The sequence below is a fragment of the Bos javanicus genome, chromosome 5 (genome assembly GCF_032452875.1).
Source record: "Bos javanicus breed banteng chromosome 5, ARS-OSU_banteng_1.0, whole genome shotgun sequence".
NCBI lineage: Eukaryota > Metazoa > Chordata > Mammalia > Artiodactyla > Bovidae > Bos > Bos javanicus.
This window is the reverse complement of record NC_083872.1, coordinates 1,367,256-1,387,129: the sequence shown is the minus strand read 5'-3', so window position 1 is coordinate 1,387,129 and position 19,874 is coordinate 1,367,256. Positions and strand designations below refer to the sequence as shown.

General features: G+C 40.6%; 1 protein-coding gene across 1 annotated transcript in view; it reads left to right on the top strand.

Annotated features, from left to right (window-relative positions):
- The first annotated feature begins 9,294 nt into the window (after positions 1–9,294).
- Positions 9,295–19,874, top strand: part of TSPAN8 (tetraspanin 8) — a 66,083-nt gene continuing 55,503 nt past the window's right edge. Inside the window, exon 1 of the mRNA XM_061415509.1 lies at positions 9,295–9,398. The gene's annotated coding sequence lies outside the window, so the exon portion shown is untranslated. The remainder of the gene's footprint in view (positions 9,399–19,874) is intronic.

Sequence of the window (19,874 nt, the reverse complement as noted above, 5' to 3'; positions counted from 1 at the left end):
GTGTCCCAAGCTGGCCCATTGGTGAGCTGGCTGGCTGAGGGGTTCAAGCTAGTGTTGGAGCTAGTGTTGGCCTGCTGGTGGGTGGGCTGGGTCCTGACATGGCAGGCTGCAGGGTTGAGGTGGTCTTGGGATTGGTGTCTGCCTACTGTTGGGCAGAACCAGGCCCTGGGGTCTCTGGCTCTAGGACCTGGGATTACCAGGGCTGGTGGGCAAGGCCAGGGCCCAGGGCATCCCAGGACTGGTGCTTGCTCACTGTGGGTGAGGCTGGGTTCTGGGGTTAGTGCTGGCTCACTGGGATTCATTACACTTTCCAGAGTAGAGTCTTGTGTTCCTGAAGAGAACAGATGTGTGGATCATCTCCATCTTTACACCTCCACAGGCTTCTCTCTGCTTACACAAAAAGTCCAAACTCCTTGGCCGAGCATGCAAGACTCTTGTGTGTCTCTTTTTGCCCATGGAATATCCATCCTCGACTTTCCTGGGAGCTGCACAACTCATGTTACTTTGGGGAATTACCCAGGTCCAATGCCTGCAGGCCTGAACATTTTCAGTTTTGAGTGAAGAGAAAGAAGGACTGAAAGTTGTTGGAAGTGGTTTATTTCAGGCACATATTGTAGATTCTGTTGCTGACACACATTCTAGATTAAGGCACTTTAAGAAGACAGACCATTTGCTCCAGTTACCTGGAATTACTTAGCTGCCATGGATTCTTTTAAAGACTCACTTATTCAGTGTTATCAACAACCTGTTAATAAATTGACTTCTTCTTTTTCTCTGTTTTCTTTGGTTCAGGTTGACAAAACTTTGCTTGTCCTGACTAGACAAAACTGTTAACCAAATGGAACTGGCACAAAATTCTTTCATGATCTGACCCTGAGGTAGTTGACCAGAAGCCACCTTCTGACTTTGGTTCCTAAAATGGGACATGTTTAGAAAATGAGACTTAGAAGTCTTTCTTATCTGCCAAATGAATTCCTAGTCCCTCAGTGCTGGGCTCTGGCACCTGTCTGGTAAAACTTCCCTGGTCTCTTTCCACACACAATTCTGCATCCTGTGTGTGCATAGCAAGATTAGAAGTCAACTTTTATTATGTGTCCAAGACCATGCTAAGCATTTTTGATTCATTAACTAATTTACTTATTCCTACTGTCTAATAAAAGTAAATATGGTTATTATCATTCCATTTTATGGATGCTGAACAGGGGCAGAAGGTTAAGTAATACCCTAAAGCTCAACTAGTAAGTGGCACAGCTTGGGTCGTAACCTTGCCATTCAAAGCTGTGAATCGCTGTGTTGTACTGACTCTTGGAGGTTCTTTACGATGGCCCTTTCGAATGTGTTCACATGCTTATCTCCATCCCCAGGCTGAGATTCTGTTGAAGTCAAGGATTTTTGCTTTTTTCAACATTGTAATTCCAGATCACAGCGTGTACCAAGCATACAGAGAAGACTCAGTAAATGAGAGAATGAACTAGTGAATAAATTCTCCATGGCACCTGTAACACTTAATCACTTATTTGATGTATGCAATTACTTTATTTCTTCATTCTAAGATGCATGTTTTAAAAACTGCTTCTGAAATTAGAAAATATCTTACAAATGTGTATATTTAATATGGTGGCTTTATGCCTCTCACCATCTTGAAAAATGATATTACAGTGATACATCCCACAATCCACAGAATCAAGGAAATATGAGGATAATTTTGGTTATACCTATTGCAAACCATAGCAATTGAGCTCCTCCTCATTGGTGCCTCCCTTCTGAAACATCACCTCTATCTGTCTGGCTCACTCTTACTGAATTGGGTTGTTCCTGTTCATTTCATTGAACCTCATGAGTTTCCCCTCCCAAACCAGGGAGTTGTATCTGTAGATGGATGATTGCTTGTTACCATGGTATTAATAAATTTAGTCTGGCCTTGAAACAGGCCAAGACAAGTTTAGATATTGGAGAAAATGAGTTTGGAACAGTGGACAGGGCCTGGGCCTTTGTGGGTGAGGAATCAAGTGCATAGAAAGGGACCATGCTTTGATTACCTTCTCTACCTGCCTCCAGGTGTGGTCACAGAATGTGTCAGTGACACCGCTTTGTCTTCATTCTTCTCATTGCAGTCTACCTGCCCTTGCATGAGAGTTACTTTTGGAGAATGTGCTCAGGAAGGCCATTCACTTTTCCCCTCCCCCAGTTCTAAGTCTGAATAATGCTTACAATCAGTGTGGTTTTCCTCACGGGCCTATTCCTTTCCTCTCAATCCTAACCCAATTAGAATGACAACTGCATGTTGGAGGTGCTGTTGCTGAAATATCTCTTAAATATCCACTGATTTTTTTTTTCAGTCCCTGAGAAATAGCCTTTAAATTGCTGACCTTGTTCTCGGCCTCCTGCTGCCCTCTCTAGTCCCTCTTCTCTACTAGTTTTGACTAGTTACTATAGTAAAATCAATCCAATTTACACACTCACTTGTTCAAAATACCTCTACTGCTTCTCCATTATTTTCCAAATGGAGACCCTTGCACATAAGTGGATATTCACAACCCGGTTTCTGTTGGTATTTTATGGAAAGATTCTATACCATATTCTTTCACTGTTAGAATATCATGGACATTAAGTTATCCTATCAATTTAATGCAACATTTTCAGGGAGAAACAATAAACAAAACAAAGAAAACTGGGGTTTTGGGGGGGTTGTCGTCAAACAAGTACATTAAAATGCATTCTCAGAGCTCAGTAGCTAGTACATGGTTAGTAATTTTCCAAAACTGCATTCTTTTGGGTCAGCTGGAGGCCTTTTTAAATTGTGAGTGCCTAACCAGAGATCTACAGAGGTGACATTTTGTTTCCTCAGAGAATTTAATTGTTATTTGCAGGAGAGCAAATGAAGCAAATCTTCCTCAATCTGTGCAAAACATTTCGTTGGTTTACCTCAGCTATATAAGTGAGAGAAAGTATGACCTGTTTCTTTCTTTCTTTCTTGCTGGAAGGGTATAACTAGCTCTTTTATATTTTGACCTATTTAAACCCATATCCAGGAACACTGTCTTCAGCCTGGGCAAGGAGGTGCTGTTGGGCAGGGTGCTGTGGTGAAGGAAGGCCCGGCACTCTGGGAGGGGTATACAGATCACCAGAAAGCAAGCATCTGACATGGCAGAGTGGAACCTCAGCCCTGGCTGCTGTCACGGGGCAGAGAAGGGCACAGAGTCCTCCATCAGTGGGGCCATGGAGGGTGGCTCCGGTAGCCTCAGGGCATCACATCCCAAGCTGCCCAATTCCAGGGGGTTCTATATTTGGGAAACCAATATGCATCCTGACCCCAGAGCATTTGTTTTCACATTTCACTTTTTATTAGTCACTGTTAGTCAAAAAAGAGATATTTTAAATCTTGAGTACTGATTTGGGTCACACATTCTGTAAAGGCCCTCATCTCCATCTCTCCCCATCCCTGAGAAACAGCTTCTTTAAAGAGTTAGTCTGCTGCTGTTACTTCATAGCAGCTGGGATTTATCCTTCCAGCATTAGGAGTCTATTACCGTAAGTTAGTATTGGGGAACTGTCTCAGTTTCTTTTTGGCTCAGAGCTACCTCTTGCCTGAAATACAACATTTATAGAAGGTACATTTAAGTGCAGCTTCCAAGAGCAAGGTTTCCTTTAATAGGCTGCGTCTCCTATGACACAGCAAGGATGCTGCAACCTTCTCTCAAAATCCAAGATGAGAGGTGAGAGGGCTCCTGCAGAACTAACCAAAGGAACAAATCTATAAGGGGATCAGAACTATGGAAAAAATCCCCTTGGATTGAATTGTTTTTCTCTCTCTTCAGGTTTTCGGAGAAAGAGGCAAATGGCTGTAGCATAACTTTACAAAGAGATTTATTTAAAATTTTAAAACAAGGCTTCACTGGTGACTCAGTGGTGAAGAATCTGCCTGCCAGTGTAGGAAACATGGGATTCAATCCCTGATCCGGGAAGATCCCACATACTGTGGAGCAACTAAGCCCTTGAGTCACAACTGCTGACCCTGTGCTCTGCAGCCTGAAAACTGCAACTACGGAGCCCCTGTGCTGAAGCCACGGAAGCCCTAGCACCCTAAAGCCCACGCTCCACTGCAAGAAAAGCCACCGCAATGGGAAGCCTGTGCGCCACAACTGGAGAGTAGCCTGCACTCGCGGCAACTAGAGAAAAACCCACACAGGAAGGAAGACCCAGTGCAGCCAAAATCCATCGGTCATTAAATAAATAAAGTATGAATTTTTTAAGCAAGCAAATAATTTTGAAAGTATATCTTGCAGGTGAAGTCTCCCCTCACCTTTAGAAGGAGGAGAGCAAAAAAGGACAGTGCCTAGTACCTTACAGTACTCAACAATGGTTTTGTAAATGAGTAAGGCTAGCTCTCTTTGTGCATTTAGCTGACTCCCTGTACCTTCGCAATCTTTTTGCTTCAGTATTTTTTTCTATATATACTTATCTTTAATGTCCAGAATGTCAGTGTTAATTATAAAGCTAATACTTACAAGCTTATAGAGAACTACTGTTACTAAACTTACACAGAATTACTATTATGTGTGTGTTTGTGTGTATATATGTATGTGTGTGTTGTTGTTTAGCCACTAAGTCATGTCTGGCTCTTATGTAACCCATGGACTGTAGCCCACTGCAGGCTCCTCTGTGTGTGTATCTCTACACAATAATGCTAACAGCATAAGATTTAGGTATTACTATTATTCTAATTTTAAAGACATTATACTGAGGCATAGAAGGAATTCCCAGGTGGCTCAGTAGTAAGGAATCCGCGTGCTGCATGCAGGACCTGCAGGAGACGTGGGTTTGATCCCTGTGTCAAGATCCCCTGGAGGAGGAAATGGCAATCCACTCCAGTATTCTTGCCTGGAGAATTCCATGAACAGAGGACCCTGGTGGACTACAGTTCAGAGGTCACAAAGAGTAGGATATGACTGAGCTACTGTACATGCATGGCTGAGGTATAGATGGGGTTAAAAAATTTGCAAAGTCTCAACAAGTGACAGGATTCAGATCTGCACAGTCACTGCTAGGTCCTGAGTTACCCAAAAAAATCACCTAAATCTGTTGCTACTTGAAGCAGGAAAGTGAATCCAGGTTTCTCGGTGTCTAGGAGCAGGGGTTTGTTGTATAATCTCACTTTACCAGGAAGCCAATGACTGTGCCCTGGATTTTGACTTTACAGGACTTGACCAACACAGTCTGATTTCTTCAGAGAGGTTGACACTGATTGGAAGCCTGCTTTGTGCCTGATGCTTTCCTGAACCCTCTTCTAGACAGCATGTCGTGGAATTCTCACAACAGCCTGTAGGGATGAATTCCTACTTGTGTCTTGCAGATGAGAATACTGAATCTTGGGAAGTGGACATCACTTGGTGAGGCCACACTGCTAGTAGATGGTTGAACCAGAACTCAGATCTGGACCCATCTGCCTCTAGACTTTACTTCATCCTGGGTGTTACCCCCTATTTTTTAGACATTTCCAATCAATCTGCCTTTCCAGCACTGATAGGGCAATATGTTAATGGCTGTATATGGCCATAATAATGGCTGTAATGGCTGTATATGCCACTGTTAGTGGCATAATTAGTGTATATTTTAATGAGCTGAGTGTTCCACAGAGAATTTCTTGAGCTTTGTTCCTACCACAAAATATTAGTGAAGCAAATGGTAGGAAATCTTGCCAAACTTAAATTGGGACTTTCTTTCTATGTATTTTTCTTGAACATGGTTGATTGACCATCACAACCATTACATTAGTGTTGAACAACCAATGTATTCTGGTTACAAATGTGAGAAAAAAATATAAGCAAAAGGATCTGGTAGGCAGTCAACTCAGTGTATCATTATACTGCAGATTTGATTATAGGCTATTTTGAGTGAAAATGGATACTTCTGGAATTCCCAACTAAATCTGACTTTCTTTCTAGGGTCCAGTTGACCTTTTAGTTTAAAATTGGCTATTATTAACACAGGGATAATGCTCAATCATATTTCTGTGTTTGTAAGCATCATGAAGGTAAAGGTTCTGGTCTCCAACTTTGAATTGAGGAAGAGCTGAGTAAATGCTATGGAACAAATGGCAAGAATCCACTTAGTCTGAACTATGAAACTGATGAAGTTTGGGTGCTTCCTTCTTCTTGTTGACTTTTTTCTTCTCCTTGAATGTCTATTCACCCCAGGTCTCTACCACATGTTTATGTTTGCTCTAAGCCCTGAGTAAAATAATCTGATCAACACAAACATTGGTGACTTACTGAATTTTTTTTCTTTTGAGAAGTATTTGCAATTTCCAAAGGGAGTTAGAGGTAAGACTGAGTGTACATGGTATTAAACAGAATTTTCCCCTCTATAATGGGCGGGGGGCCTCCAAGGCCTGTGAAACCAGTTCAGGAACCGATGATCAAGGTACTAGATAAGCTCTGTTAGAGGGCAGAATGCTGTGTTTCATGTGCAGACACCAACGTGGCATTGCCTGTATTGTGTGGGGCGCCCACTGTTATCTTCCCTTTAGTCTCATGGTGATTCTGGGGTGAAGGCAGGATCAGAGATCAGAGTACCTGCCACTTGGCTTTGGACTTGTATCCACTGCTCACCTTTGTCTTGGTGCCACCTGTGAGATGTTTGGTGTGGTTTGGTTTCTCTCTCGGTGTATTCACTTTCACACTGTCCCTTGCCAGGGGAATCAGTGCTGAGAACAGTGAATAACCACACAGTGTAACCCAGACAGACATCTCAACAGAGCCAGAGGAAAAGCCTCTATAATTTCCTAACATTCATCTAGAGATCTGCAAATTAAGGTCATTGGCCCAAATACTGGGGAATGCTTGCTTTTGTATACCGAAGAGCTAAGAATGACTTTTACATTTTTAAACAGTTGAGGGGAAAAAAAAGAAGAATATTTTGTGATATGTGAAAATTATGAAATTTAAATATCTGTGACCATAAAATTTCATTGGAACAGAGCCATACGTTTCGTGTACATATTGTCTATGACCGTTTTTGTACAATAATGGTAGAGTTGCATAGCTTTGACAAAGGCCTGCAAAACTTAAAATATTTATTATCTGGCCTTCCACAGGGAAAGTTCGCTGAATCCCGATTTAGTCACTCATCTGGCATCCACCAGGAGAGCTGCCTGGAAATCACTGTGAGGCAGATCCATACCATTTTTGCCTTGTAGGCATCTGTTTTCTCTGGAAGTTCTGCTAGCTTGATTAATTGCATTGGTGGATATTAATACTGGACAAGAAAGCTTGTCGAGCCATCTAGGTTGCCTGGTAATAGTGGTATGTTCCCGGTGCCTTGCCTGGGAATAATTAAACAGAAATAGCAGAAGCTGTAATAGTCTTATAACAGTCTTGGAGAAGGAAATGGCAACCCACTCCAGTATTCTTGCCTGGAGAATCCCAGGGATGGAGGAGCCTGTTGGGTGCCATCTATGGGGTTGCACAGAGTCAGACACGACTGATGCGACTTAGCAGCAGCATAACAGTCTTACAATGTAATTTTTCCCTTCTGTATACATTTCAGTGACTGAGTTTAAAAACCTTTATGATTACAGGACAAAGCAAGACACACAGTTCCTATGCATTTGGAAAATATGAACAAATGAAAGCCCAGAGAATTTAGACAACCATTCTATCATCATATAGCTACTGAATGGGAAAACCAGGTCTAGAAAAAACCCAGAACCTGACACCTCATTGCATTATGCTGCTACCCATGAATGGGACTGCCATATGTACGATATTGTGAAGCATGCATTTATAGTTTTCAGTCTGGGGTTCTTCTTTTTACTCATTTCCCTGGAAAAGCAATATACAGGCATTTAGCTAATTAAATTAAGTCTAATCTATCTACTTTCTTCATTTGTGGCTAATAAAAAGATTCTTGGGGGAATCTTTTTCTAACTCTTTCACTTGAGAAGATGAGACTGTCCCTGGATGAAGCTTAGAACTAATACTGAAAGCATCTATGCTCTGAGATTCTCACCCCAATCAGTGAACCACTGATACATACACTTCTGCTTTACAGAGATTTTTGTTTCCCCAGAGATATGAACCTCTTAAAATACAGGATGTGTGTATACAGTACAGGCAGGTTTTCTACTGTCTGTGCCACCCAGGATGCCCCACTATGCAGTGATGCACCTGTGATCAAGGCTGCCATGTGAACAGGTTGTGGCAGTGTGAGTCAGAGTTAATGGCTTTTGACACTGTACTTTCCGCACCACTAGTTTTTATAACTAAACCATTCTTCCTGGAGATGATGAGTCTCTACTCTTCTAAATTGTTGTTTAGTTGCTAAGTCCTGTTGGGTTCTTTTGCGATCCCATGGACTGTAGCCTTCTAGACTCCTCTGTCCGTGGGATTTCCCAGGCAAGAATACTGGAATGGGTTGCCATTTCCTTCTCCAGGGGATCTTCCCCACCCAGGGATCGAACCTGTATCTCCTGCAGGTTGATTTTGATATTGGCAGGCAGCTTCTTTACCACTGAGCCATCAGGGAAGCCCCACTCTTCGGAATATGTTGCCCCAATAAAGAAGCACATTTGTAAAGCTACATCCTAGACAATTCAAAGGAACAATGTCAAGCTTCTGACGTTAACTAGTATTATTTTATATACAAAAATTCACAGGAAAACAAAGAGGACCAGATGTGTGAAACTAAAACGAATTAAAAGATTAATGATACACACCCAAATTGTGTGTAAATTTAGTGTCAACATTCCCTTTAATTTTCAGTATTCACTCATGGCAGTTCTGCTTTACTGATGGTGATTTTATGTATACTGTATGGACAAACATCTGATTAGTTTATTAGAGTGAAAGTGTAAATAGCACAGTTGTACCTTACTCTTTGTGACCCCAAGGACTGAAGGGATTCTCCAGGCAAGGATACCGAAGAGGTTTGCCATTTCCTTCTCTAGGGCATCTTACTGACCCAGGGATGGAACCCGGGTCTCCTGCATAGCAGGCAGATTGTTTATAGACTGAGCTACCAGGGAGGCATAATACATTTATGTTCATCTTAACAGCTAAAATATTTTAATTTTCTCCTTTACTTTTGACTATATGTCTTGGTTTTTTGCAGAAAATAGTTTGTTGAATTGTAACCAATTTGAAACAAACCATAATGGAGTAAGATTATTCAAATAATGGTATAACGGGGTGGGGTGGGGCAGTTTGGAACAGGGTGGGGTTGCTCAGGAGGAGGGCTTACAGTGGCACTTTACAGGTTCTAACTTGAAGAGTGTGGGCTCATTGGCCAAATGATGTCACAATAGACAATGTATGTAAGATAGCATCACTATATTTCATATACTGAAGTCCGCAGAGCAAATGGGTGCTTCCTGTCTCTACACTGACTCCTGTCCCAGGGTAACTGATTAATGCTAATGACAATACAGCTAAGTATGTTGATTAGTTATGCCATAAAAAGCAATCAGGGCAATCTCTTATAAAAAGTTCTTCCTCTTCCCTCTCCCTCTCTCTTCCCTTCTCTTCTTCCTTCCCTCCTGTCCTTCCTCCCTTCCTTTCTGACTGTTAAAACTTGTTCATTCTCCCTATAAAAAGTACACTAAAGTTGTTATCCACTCTTATACTCATGTGAGACAAACAACAGTTAACTTTGAACATGGAGACAGGTGTCTGAGCAGACTTACCAGAAATCTGGTTAATCAAGTCTAGTCTGAAGACAAAACAGAAAGGAACACTCAGTAGTATTCCTGTGAGAGGAGGGACCTGCATTGCAGCTGTTCTCGCTAAGCTCCTTGAAGATATTTTAAATGAAACAAACTGCTTTGATGAAACTGTAACATATGATGTAGTTTGAAATGAGAGAAGAGTACAAATCTCTGAAAGTCACATAAGTGATGAGATTTTTAAGTTTAAGGGTTTCCCTTGGGTGTGACAGCCTCAGGTTTGGGATGTTTTGCATAATTATGAATGTGGAACTGTATTTTAAAGTTGATTGTGGGTTTAGCTGGCATCAGTGTGCAAATTTATTTTTTATTTTCTAACAAGATAGGCTTGTATAGCTTCTAGAATCTTCTTTGTGGAAAAAAATAAAAGTCTGTTAAAGTAGGCAGAGCTTTCTGAAGATGGCATATAGCATGCACAAGCATACTCTATTTTTTGATGTCCTTAGTATATTTAGATTTGGAGTATACAGCCAGATAACCATAGGAAGAATATATAGTTTTATGTGATTTTTAAAAAGAATTGAATTATCCTTTTCTAACTCCTGAGGGTGTGAGTTATTACAGTGACTTTGTGTATGCCAGTCCTCTGTCTGCTCCAACTGAAATAAATAAGGGCTTTTTCAATAGACAAGAATAAGATGTAAGGAAAGTAGAAACCATGATTAAACAGTTCAGGTAGTGGAAATTTCCCATGAAACTTTTGTTTTGGGAAAGGAGGTGCCCAAGGACAGTTTTCACATTGATTCTACTTCAAAAAATCTCAAGGTCAGGATAATTTTGTGAAGCCAGTTTTCCATAGAAAGCAGAGCATTGTTTCCTGGTTCTTGGTGAGAACAGGCTGTCCTTTGAATATTGCGAAGCAGAGAAACTCTTGCTTTATCAGGAAAGAAATGCAGTTGTTCAGGGAAATCTTTTGTCTTTTAGAAGGACCAAGCACAGTTGTTTTCAGCATCCAAGGGATTGTTGAGCCTTGTGTTGTACAACATGAGACTAATGAATAATTTTTGTATGATCTTATATTTATGTTCAATGAGCATCCTTGTTCTATTCCCCTATCATAAAAAAATAATGAGCTGAGTGTACCCTAATCCTGTATTAAGGATTCACTTTGTGTGTCTCCATTTAATTGTATACATATATAATTTCCTACATCAATGCCATCCAGGGTCTTTAACAAAATTAATGAGAAATATTTACATCTCTTCATCACCTTTGGGCCATTTGCATAACAGCAACAGATAAGAGAAATACAGCTGTACCTTCTGTTGTATTCCCAGCTTTTGTATTCGGAGCTGGGTTCAAAGGTGGTTCTACGTTGCATTTTCTCCCAAACTCTTGGGCTCAGCAGTTCTGAGTTGTTTAAACAATACATCACTTAGCCATTTTGAATCCCAGTTTTCCCCACATAAAACATAGCACCATGGATAATCACAAATTGAGTTGTTAGTACAAAAGTAATTGTGGTTTTGGACCCTGAAATTTAAATCATTATAAAATTTAAATCATTATAACTAGGCTCAAACACATCTTTATTAATCAAAATAGGAACCATTTCAGTCAACACACTTTTGCCAAATGAGAAATAAGTTTGTTCATTCCAGTAGGGTAAAAATCATGCTTCAGGATTTGACAAACTCTTAGAAAGCACTTTGTGCATACTGGAGGTTGTGGAAGCATTTTCTCTGCAAAAAGTTATTGAGATGCTTGAAGAAGTGGTAGTCAGTTGGTGAGAGATCAGGTGAATATGGCGGATGAGGCAAAACTTCGTAGCCCAATTTGTTCAACCTTTGAAGCGCTGGCTGTGTGGGCATTGTCTTAGAGAAGAATTGGGCCCATTCTTTTGACCAATGCCGGCTGCGGGCATTGCAGTTTTTGGTGCATCTCGATTTACTGAGCATGCTTCTAAGATGTGTTGCTTTCATGAGAATTCAGAAAGCTGTAGTGGATCAGACAGGCAGCAGACCCCCAAACACTGACTGTGACCTTTTTTTGGTGCAAGTTTGGCTTTGAGAAGTGATTTGGAGCTTCCTCTCCATCCAACCACTGAGCTGGTTGTTACTGGTTGTTGTATAAAATCCACTTTTTGTCGCACGTCACAATCTGATTGAGAAACAGTTCCTTGTTATTGGGTAGAATAAGAGAAGATGACACTTCCAAATGACGATTTTTTTTTTTTGGTCAGCTCACAAGGCACCCACTTATTGAGCTTTTTCATCTTTCCAATTGGCTTCAAATGCCAAACGACCACAGAATTTTAATGTTGAGCTCTTCAGCAACTTCTCGTGTAGTTGTAAGAGGATCAGCTTCAATGATGGCTCTCAATTCATTGTCATCAACTTCCGATGGCTAGCCTCATCTTCAAGGTTCTTGTCTCCTTTGCAAAACTTCTAGAACCCCCACTGTGCTGTATGTTTGCTAGAAGTTCCTGGGCCAAAGGTGTTGTTGATGTTGTGAGTTGTCTCCAGTGCTTTACAATCCATTTTGAACTCAAGTAAGAAAACTGCTCAGATTTGCTTTTTGTCTAACATAATTTTCATAGTCTTAAATAAATATAAAAAAGCAATGTCATTAGCAAAAAAAAAAAGCCAGAAATGTACATTAAAGTGATGTATAACATAACCACAACAAATTTCAACAATGCAAAAACTGCAGTTACTTTTGCACCAACTTCTATAATTCATAATGTTATTGCTAAATTTGAAAAAGTAACATAGAGTTTCTGGCATATGGGCATACATGTACACACACACACACACACACACACACATGAGTCATCTCCAAGCCCTAAAGAATTCAGGAAGACTGTAATAGGAGGGAGAATTTATATAAGCTTTGTAGCAGATGTCAGCTCTATTAAAGGTTTGCATCAAATATGCTGTGGAGCAAAAAGGAGAAATGGCCTTTTCCAATGGACCACTGTCCAGGTTTTAGCCTAAACCTCACTCTGTTGCCCCTGTGCCCTGGGAGAAAGAGAGGCATAGTATCTGCTGTTCTAGGACTCTGGAGGGAGACATGCCTGAGTTTGAATCCTGGCTCAGTCACTTCACATTCCTTAAAGCAAGGCCAGTACATATTTACTTCTGCTCTAAGGTGGCTGTTAGGAGAATAACATAAGTTAATGAAAGTAAAATGCTGACATGAATACACAAAACATAAACAGTGTTTGACACATTATAAATTCTCCATTAATGATAGTTATTTGTGTTTAAAGTGCAACCAGGAATTTTACAAGGCACATAAATGTGAGAAAGCTGAAATTGAAATTTTAGCTCCATCAAATAGGATGGAGACAGCTGATTACTTATTGCTCCCTGGCTAATGATTTATCATTTGGAAGATGTGATCTTACAGGACACTGACACTGTTGTTGGCATGATCGATTAACATGGCTCTAGAGATGCACAGGAAGTGTAACTTGATGAACCTCTTGTTGAACTGCCAGACCTAAATTAAGTGGAGTTAAGCTGGTAGCTGCCACAAGGTACCACTGCTGCTGTATCCTTTAGAGATGCAAACAGGAATAGATTTCTTTCAATTACAAGAAAATTCCAAAGCCTTCTTTGCTATGGTATCAGCATAATTTCTTGGGAAGCAGGCGCCTGTCAGTAAGTAAAAGAGGTATGGGTGTGTGTGTATACGTGAATGCAAACCCACATTTACTGCTGCATGAGTGACTTGAAAAGGTCAGGGATCACTGAGTGCACTGACTTCACAACATAATAACAAAAATAGTGGAGACTGATTTTGGATACTAGAAAGAGTATCTCAAATGTCTAGTGAAAATTCAAATCTCAGAGTTCATTGAATTTTGAGAATTTGGTGTTAGACCGTTGTGTTTTTCCTGCTTCTCCCTCCCAAGATTACTTCATTTTTGTCTGTAGGCACACACACTTTCCCACCCCTCCTCAAATTTCAGAAGAGGTGTCCCCGCTTCTGTGCAAAGTTGTGCTTTCCAAGTCATTTCTCCCTACTCCATCAAGGGGAGGACCCTGTTCCCTTACAGTTTCCTCTCGCATTTATACTTGTGACTTCTTCCCATTTTCTGACTCTGACATTATGACTTATGTAAATGCTCAAGAATCTCATTATTTTTTTAAATAAAACTTTTTTTTTTTTTTAATGTGAGCCATTTTAAAGTCTTTATTGAGTTTTTTACAATATTGCATCTGTCTTATGTTTTGGGTTGTTTTGTTTGTTTGTTTTTTTTTGGCCCTGAGGCATGTGGGATTGTAGTTCTCTGATTAGAGATCTAACCCACACCCCTTGTGTTGGAAGACAAAGTTTTAACTACTGGACAGCCAGGGAAGTCTCACTTCTCTGTATTTTTAAAAAACTTCTCTTGTCTTTCTTTACCTACCCACCTTACTTTTTCTTCCTCCACCGAATTCATCCAAAACTCATGTGCAATTATCTCAATGTCCTCAATTCCCATTCACTTTTTAAAAATTTAGTTTACATTTTTACCAAAATGTAAAATTTGATTAAAATTTCAGCTTAAGGGGTCAGATAGTTTTCTGAAGCTTATAACAAAACCCCAGACTTTGCCTCTCTGGCAGCCCATGGGCAACACACTTTTATTTCTTTTATTTTTTACTCTTAATATCTTTATGTAGCGTACTACTCCTTGATTTTTACATTGTAGGCTCTATCTATTGACCACTTCCATGAAAAATGAGGTTTCTTCTATTGCTGACTCTGTCCTTCACACATGTACTTCCAAGAATTCCCTTTCCTGTATAGTTAAAGACCAATTTTGGTGTCACATGGCTATGACTTTTAAATGTCATTCACAGGGGACGCACAGGATTAGATGTTCTTTCCTGCACACTTTTAAAATATTCCCTGGAGTTAACTTGTCTTCATTTGCTTAGTTTTTCTATGAACTGATTCAATCCCTCAAAACACACCAGGGATTTTATCAGTTTCACCTTTTGCAGACTTCTTTACTGGAACTTCTGACCTGCTTCAGTTTTGACTGGCTGTGACATGCCTGTCCTTCTGTGTCTTAGCTCATCACTCACGATTTCCTCTGCCTAACTCTTGAGGTGGGTTTCCTGTTTCTATACCCTCTTTTTGGCAGAATATTTGTAGTAACTTCTGGAGAAAGGGTACATAGGGGATGTAAATATTTTGGTTTCCTTCATGTCTAAAAATCTCTGCAGTCTTTTAGTATGTCTCTACATAGAATTCTGAATCAGAAGGCACTTTCTATCAGAATTTTGAAACATTGTTTTTGTGTTGCTAAGAAATCCAAAGATATTCTAATCCTTGATTTTTTTTGTGACTTAATTTTATTTATTTACCTTTATTAAACAATAGTCGATTTATAATATTAGTTTCAAGTGTATGACATAGTGTTTTAATATTTTTATAGCTTATACTCCATTTACGGAGAAGGCAATGGCACCCCACTCCAGTACTCTTGCCTGGCAAACCCCATGGATGGAGGAGCCTGGTAGGCGGCAGTCCATGGGGTCACTAGGAGTCGGACATGACTGAGCCACTGTGGGCTGCAGTCCATGGGGTCGCACAGAGTTGGACATGACTGAAGCGACTTAGCAGCAGCAGCAGCATACTCCATTTAAAGTTATTATTAAATATTGGCTATCCTCCCTGTGCTGTATGGTGCATCCTTGTATCTAATTCATTTTATACACAGTGGTTTGTACCTCTTAATCCCCTGTTCCTATATGACCCTCCCTACTTCCTTCTCCCTTCTCTGTATCTGTGCATCTGTTTGTTTTACTGTATTCATTTAAAAAAAATTTTAGGTTCCACATACATGTCAAAACATGCAGAATTTGTCTTTGTTATTTTTACAGACTGTAATATGCTCCAGGTCCATCTCTGTTGTTGTAAATGGCAATATGTCATTCTCTCTCTCTCTCTCTTTTTTACAGCTGAGTAATATTCCATTATATACATTTTATATGTATACAATACATATATTATATGTATACATGTGTATACCTCACATTTTCTTTATCCACTCATCTGTTGATTGGACATTTAAGTTGCCTCCATATATTGGATGTTGTTAATCATGCTGCTTTGAACATCAGGTTGCAAATAACCTTTTTGAATTAGTGTTTTTTTTTTTTTTTTCAGATACACTCAAGAGTAATGGAATTGCTGGATCATATCATAGTTCTATTTTTAGTTTTTTGAGGTGCTTCCATACTGTTTTTAACAGGGACTACACCAGTTTACATTCCCATGATGGGTACCAGGGTTCCCTTTTCTCCACCTTTTTGCTAACACTTGTTATTTGTAGTCTTTTTGAAAATAGCCATCCTGACAGGTGAAAGCTGATATCTTATTGTTTTGATTTGCATTTCCCTGATGATTAGCAATGCTGCACGTATTTTCATGTAATATAAGCCATCTGTATGCCTTCTTCCAAAAAATGCCTATTCAGGTCTTTTGCCCATTTTTAAATTGGGTACCTAATAAGTAGCTTCGTGGGGCTGGAGTGACTTTGAGAAGATACCTCACATACAAGGGCAAAGGAGAAGCCCCAGCAAGATGGTAGAAGGGGCAAAATCACATTTAGAATCAAACCCCATACCCACCAGAAACACTCAGAGGGCTCAAAAAAACCTTGTGTGCACCAGGACCCAGAAACCCCACACAGACTGAGACAGAACTGTGTTTGTGTGTCTCCTGAGAAGGTATGGGTCAGCAGTGGACTGCCGCAGGGGCAGGAGCTCTGGGTGCAGCAGACCGGGATATGGCATAAACCCTCTTGGCTGCCATTAACCCCACCATAGAACTGCCAGAACTCACATAGGACTGGGGAAACAGACCCTTGGAAGGCACAAATAGAACCTTATGTGCACCAGGGCCCAGGAGAAAGGAGCAGTGACCACCCAAGAGACTGACCCAGACTTTCCCGTGAGTGTCCAGGAGTTTCCAGTGGAGGCGTGGGTCAGCGGTGGCCTGCTGCAGGCTTGAGGGTACTGAATGTAGCAGTGTCTGCATGGGACCTTTTGCAGGAGGTCGCTATTATCTTCATTACCTCCACCAGTTTGGCCTCAGGTAAATAACAGGGAGAGAACACAGCCCCACCCATCAACAGAAAATTGGATTAAAGATTTACTGAGCATGGCCCCGCCCATCAGAACAAGACCCAGTTTTCCCTCAGTCTCTCCCATCAAGAAGCTTCCTTAAGCCTCTTATCCTTCTCCATCAGAGGGCAGACAGACTGAAAGTCACAATCACAGAAAACTAACCAATTTGGTCACATGGACCACAGCCTTGTCTAACTCAATGAAACTATGAGCCATGCTGTGTAGGGCCACCCAAGACGTATGGGTCATGGTGGAGAGTTCTGGCAAAACGTGGTCCACTGGAGAAGGGAGGGGCAAACCACTTCAGTATTCTTGCTTTGAGAAACCCATGAACAGTATGAAAAGACAAAGATAGGACACTGAAAGATGAACTCCCTGGGTCGGTAGGTGCCCCATATGCTACTGGAGACCAGTGGAGAAATAACTTCGGAAAGAATGAAGAGATGGAGCCAAAGCAAAAACAATACCCAGTTGTGGATATGACTGGTGATGGAAGTAAAGTCCGATGCTGTAAAGAGCGATATTTCATAGGAACCTGGAATGATAGGTCCATGAATCAAGGCAAATTGGAAGTGGTTAAACAGGAGATGGCAAGAGTGAACATCAACATTTTAGGAATCAGCAGACTAAAATGGACTGGAATGGGTGAATTTAACTCAGATGACCATTATATCTACTACTGTGGGCAGGAATCCCTTAGAAGAAATGAAGTAGCCATGATGGTCAACAAAAGTCTGAAGTGCAGTACTTGGATGCAATCTCAAAAATGACAGGATGATCTCTGTTCGTTTCCAGGGCAACCATTCAATATCATGGTAATCCAAGTCTATGCCCTGACCAGTAATGCTGAAGAAGCTGACATTAACAGTTCTATGAAGACCTACAAGACCTTCTAGAACTAACACCCACAAAAGATGTCCTTTTCATTATAGGGAACTGGAATGCAAAAGTAGGAAGTCAAGAAATACCTGGACTAACAGGCAAGTTTGGCCTTGGAGTACAGAATGAAGCAGGGAAAAGGCTAATAGAGTTTTGCCAAGAGAATACACTTGGCATAGCAAAGTTATAGCAAATACCCTCTTCCAACAACACAAGAGAAGACTCTACACATGGACATCACCAGATGATTATATTCTTTGCAGGCAAAGATAAAGAAGCTCTATACAGTCAGCAAAAACAAGACCAGAAGCTGACTGTGGCTCAGATCATAAATTCCTTAATGCCAAATTCAGACTTAAATTGAAGAAAGTAGGGAAAACCACTAGACCATTCAGGTATGACCTAAATCCAATCCCTTATGATTATACAGTGGAAGTGACAAATAGATTCAAGGGATTAGATCTGCTAGTGCCTGAAGAACTATGCACTGAGGTACATGAAACTGTACAGGAGGCAGGTATCAAGACCATCGCCAAGAAAAAGAAATGAAAAAGGAAAAATGGTTTTCTGAGGAGGGTTTACAAATGGCTATGAAAAGAGAAGTGAAAGGCAAAGGAGAAAAGGAAAGATATACTCATTTGAATGCAGAGTTCCAAAGAATAGCAAGGAGAGATAAGAAAGCCTTCCTTGGTGATCAGTGCAAAGAACTAGAGGAAAGCAATAAAATGGGAAAGACTAGAGATCTCTTCAAGAAAATTAGAGATACAAAGGGAAAATTTCATGCAAAGATGGGCACAATAAAGGACAGAAATTGTATGGACCTAACAGAAGCAGAAGATAATAAAAGGTGGCAACAATACACCGAAGAACCATACAAAAAAGATCTTAACGACCCAGATAACCATGATGGTGTGATAACTCATCTAGAGCCAGACATCCTGGAGTTCAAAGTCAAGTGGGCCTTAGGAAGCATCACTACGAACAAAGCTAGCGAAGGTGATGGAATTCCAACTGAGCTATTTCAAAGCCTAAAAGATGATGCTGTGAAAGTGCTACACTCAATATGCCAGTGAATTTGGAAAACTCAACAGTGGCCACAGGACTGGAGAAGGTCAGTTTTCATTCCAATCCCAAAGAAAGGCAATGCCAAAGAATGCTCAAACTACTGTGCAATTGAACTCATCTCACACGCTAGTAAAGTGATGTTCAAAATTCTCCAAGACAGGCTTCAGCAATACGTGAAGAGTGAATTCCAGAAGTTCAAGTTGGATTTAGAAAAGACAGAGGGACCAGAGATCAAATTGCCAACATCTGCTGGATCATCAAAAAAGCAAGAGAGTTCCAGGAAAACATCTACTTCTGTTTTATTGACTATGCCAAAGCCTTTGACTATGTTATCACAACAAACTGTGAAAAATTCTTCAAGACATGGGAAAACCAGACCACCTGACCTGCTCCCTGAGAAATCTGTATGCAGGTCAAGAAGCAACAGTTAGAACTGGGCATGGACCAACAGACTGGTTCCAAATCAGGAAAGGAATTCGTCAAGACTGTATACTGTCACCCTGCTTATTTAACTTATATGCAGAGTACATCATTTGAAATGCTGGGCTGGATGAAGCACAAGCTGGAATCAAGATTGCTGGGAGAAATATCAATAACTTCAGATATGCAGATAACACCACCCTTATGGCAGAGAGAGAAGAAGAACTGAAGAGCCTTTTGATGAAAGTGAAAGAGGAGTGTGCAAAAGCTGGCTTAAAACTCAACATTCAGAAAACTAGGATCATGGCATCCGGTCCTATCACTTCATGGCAAGTAGATGCGGAAACAGTGGAAACAGTGACAGACTTTATTATGGGGGGCTCCAAAATCACTGCAGATGGTGATTGCAGCCATGAAATTAAAAGACTCTCACTCCTTGGAAGAAAAGTTGTGACCAAACTAGACAGCATATTCAAAAGCAGAGACATGACTTTGCCAAAAAAGGTCCGTCTAGTCAAAACTATGGTTTTTCCAATAGTCCTGTATGTATGTGAGAGTTGGACTATAAAGAAAGCTGAGTGCCAAAAAAATTGATGTTTTTGAACTGTGGTGTTGGAGAAGACTATTGGGAGTCCCTTGGACTGCAAGGAGATTCAACCAGTCCATCCTAAAGGAAATCAGTTCTGAATATTCATTGGAAGGACTGATGCTAAAGCTGA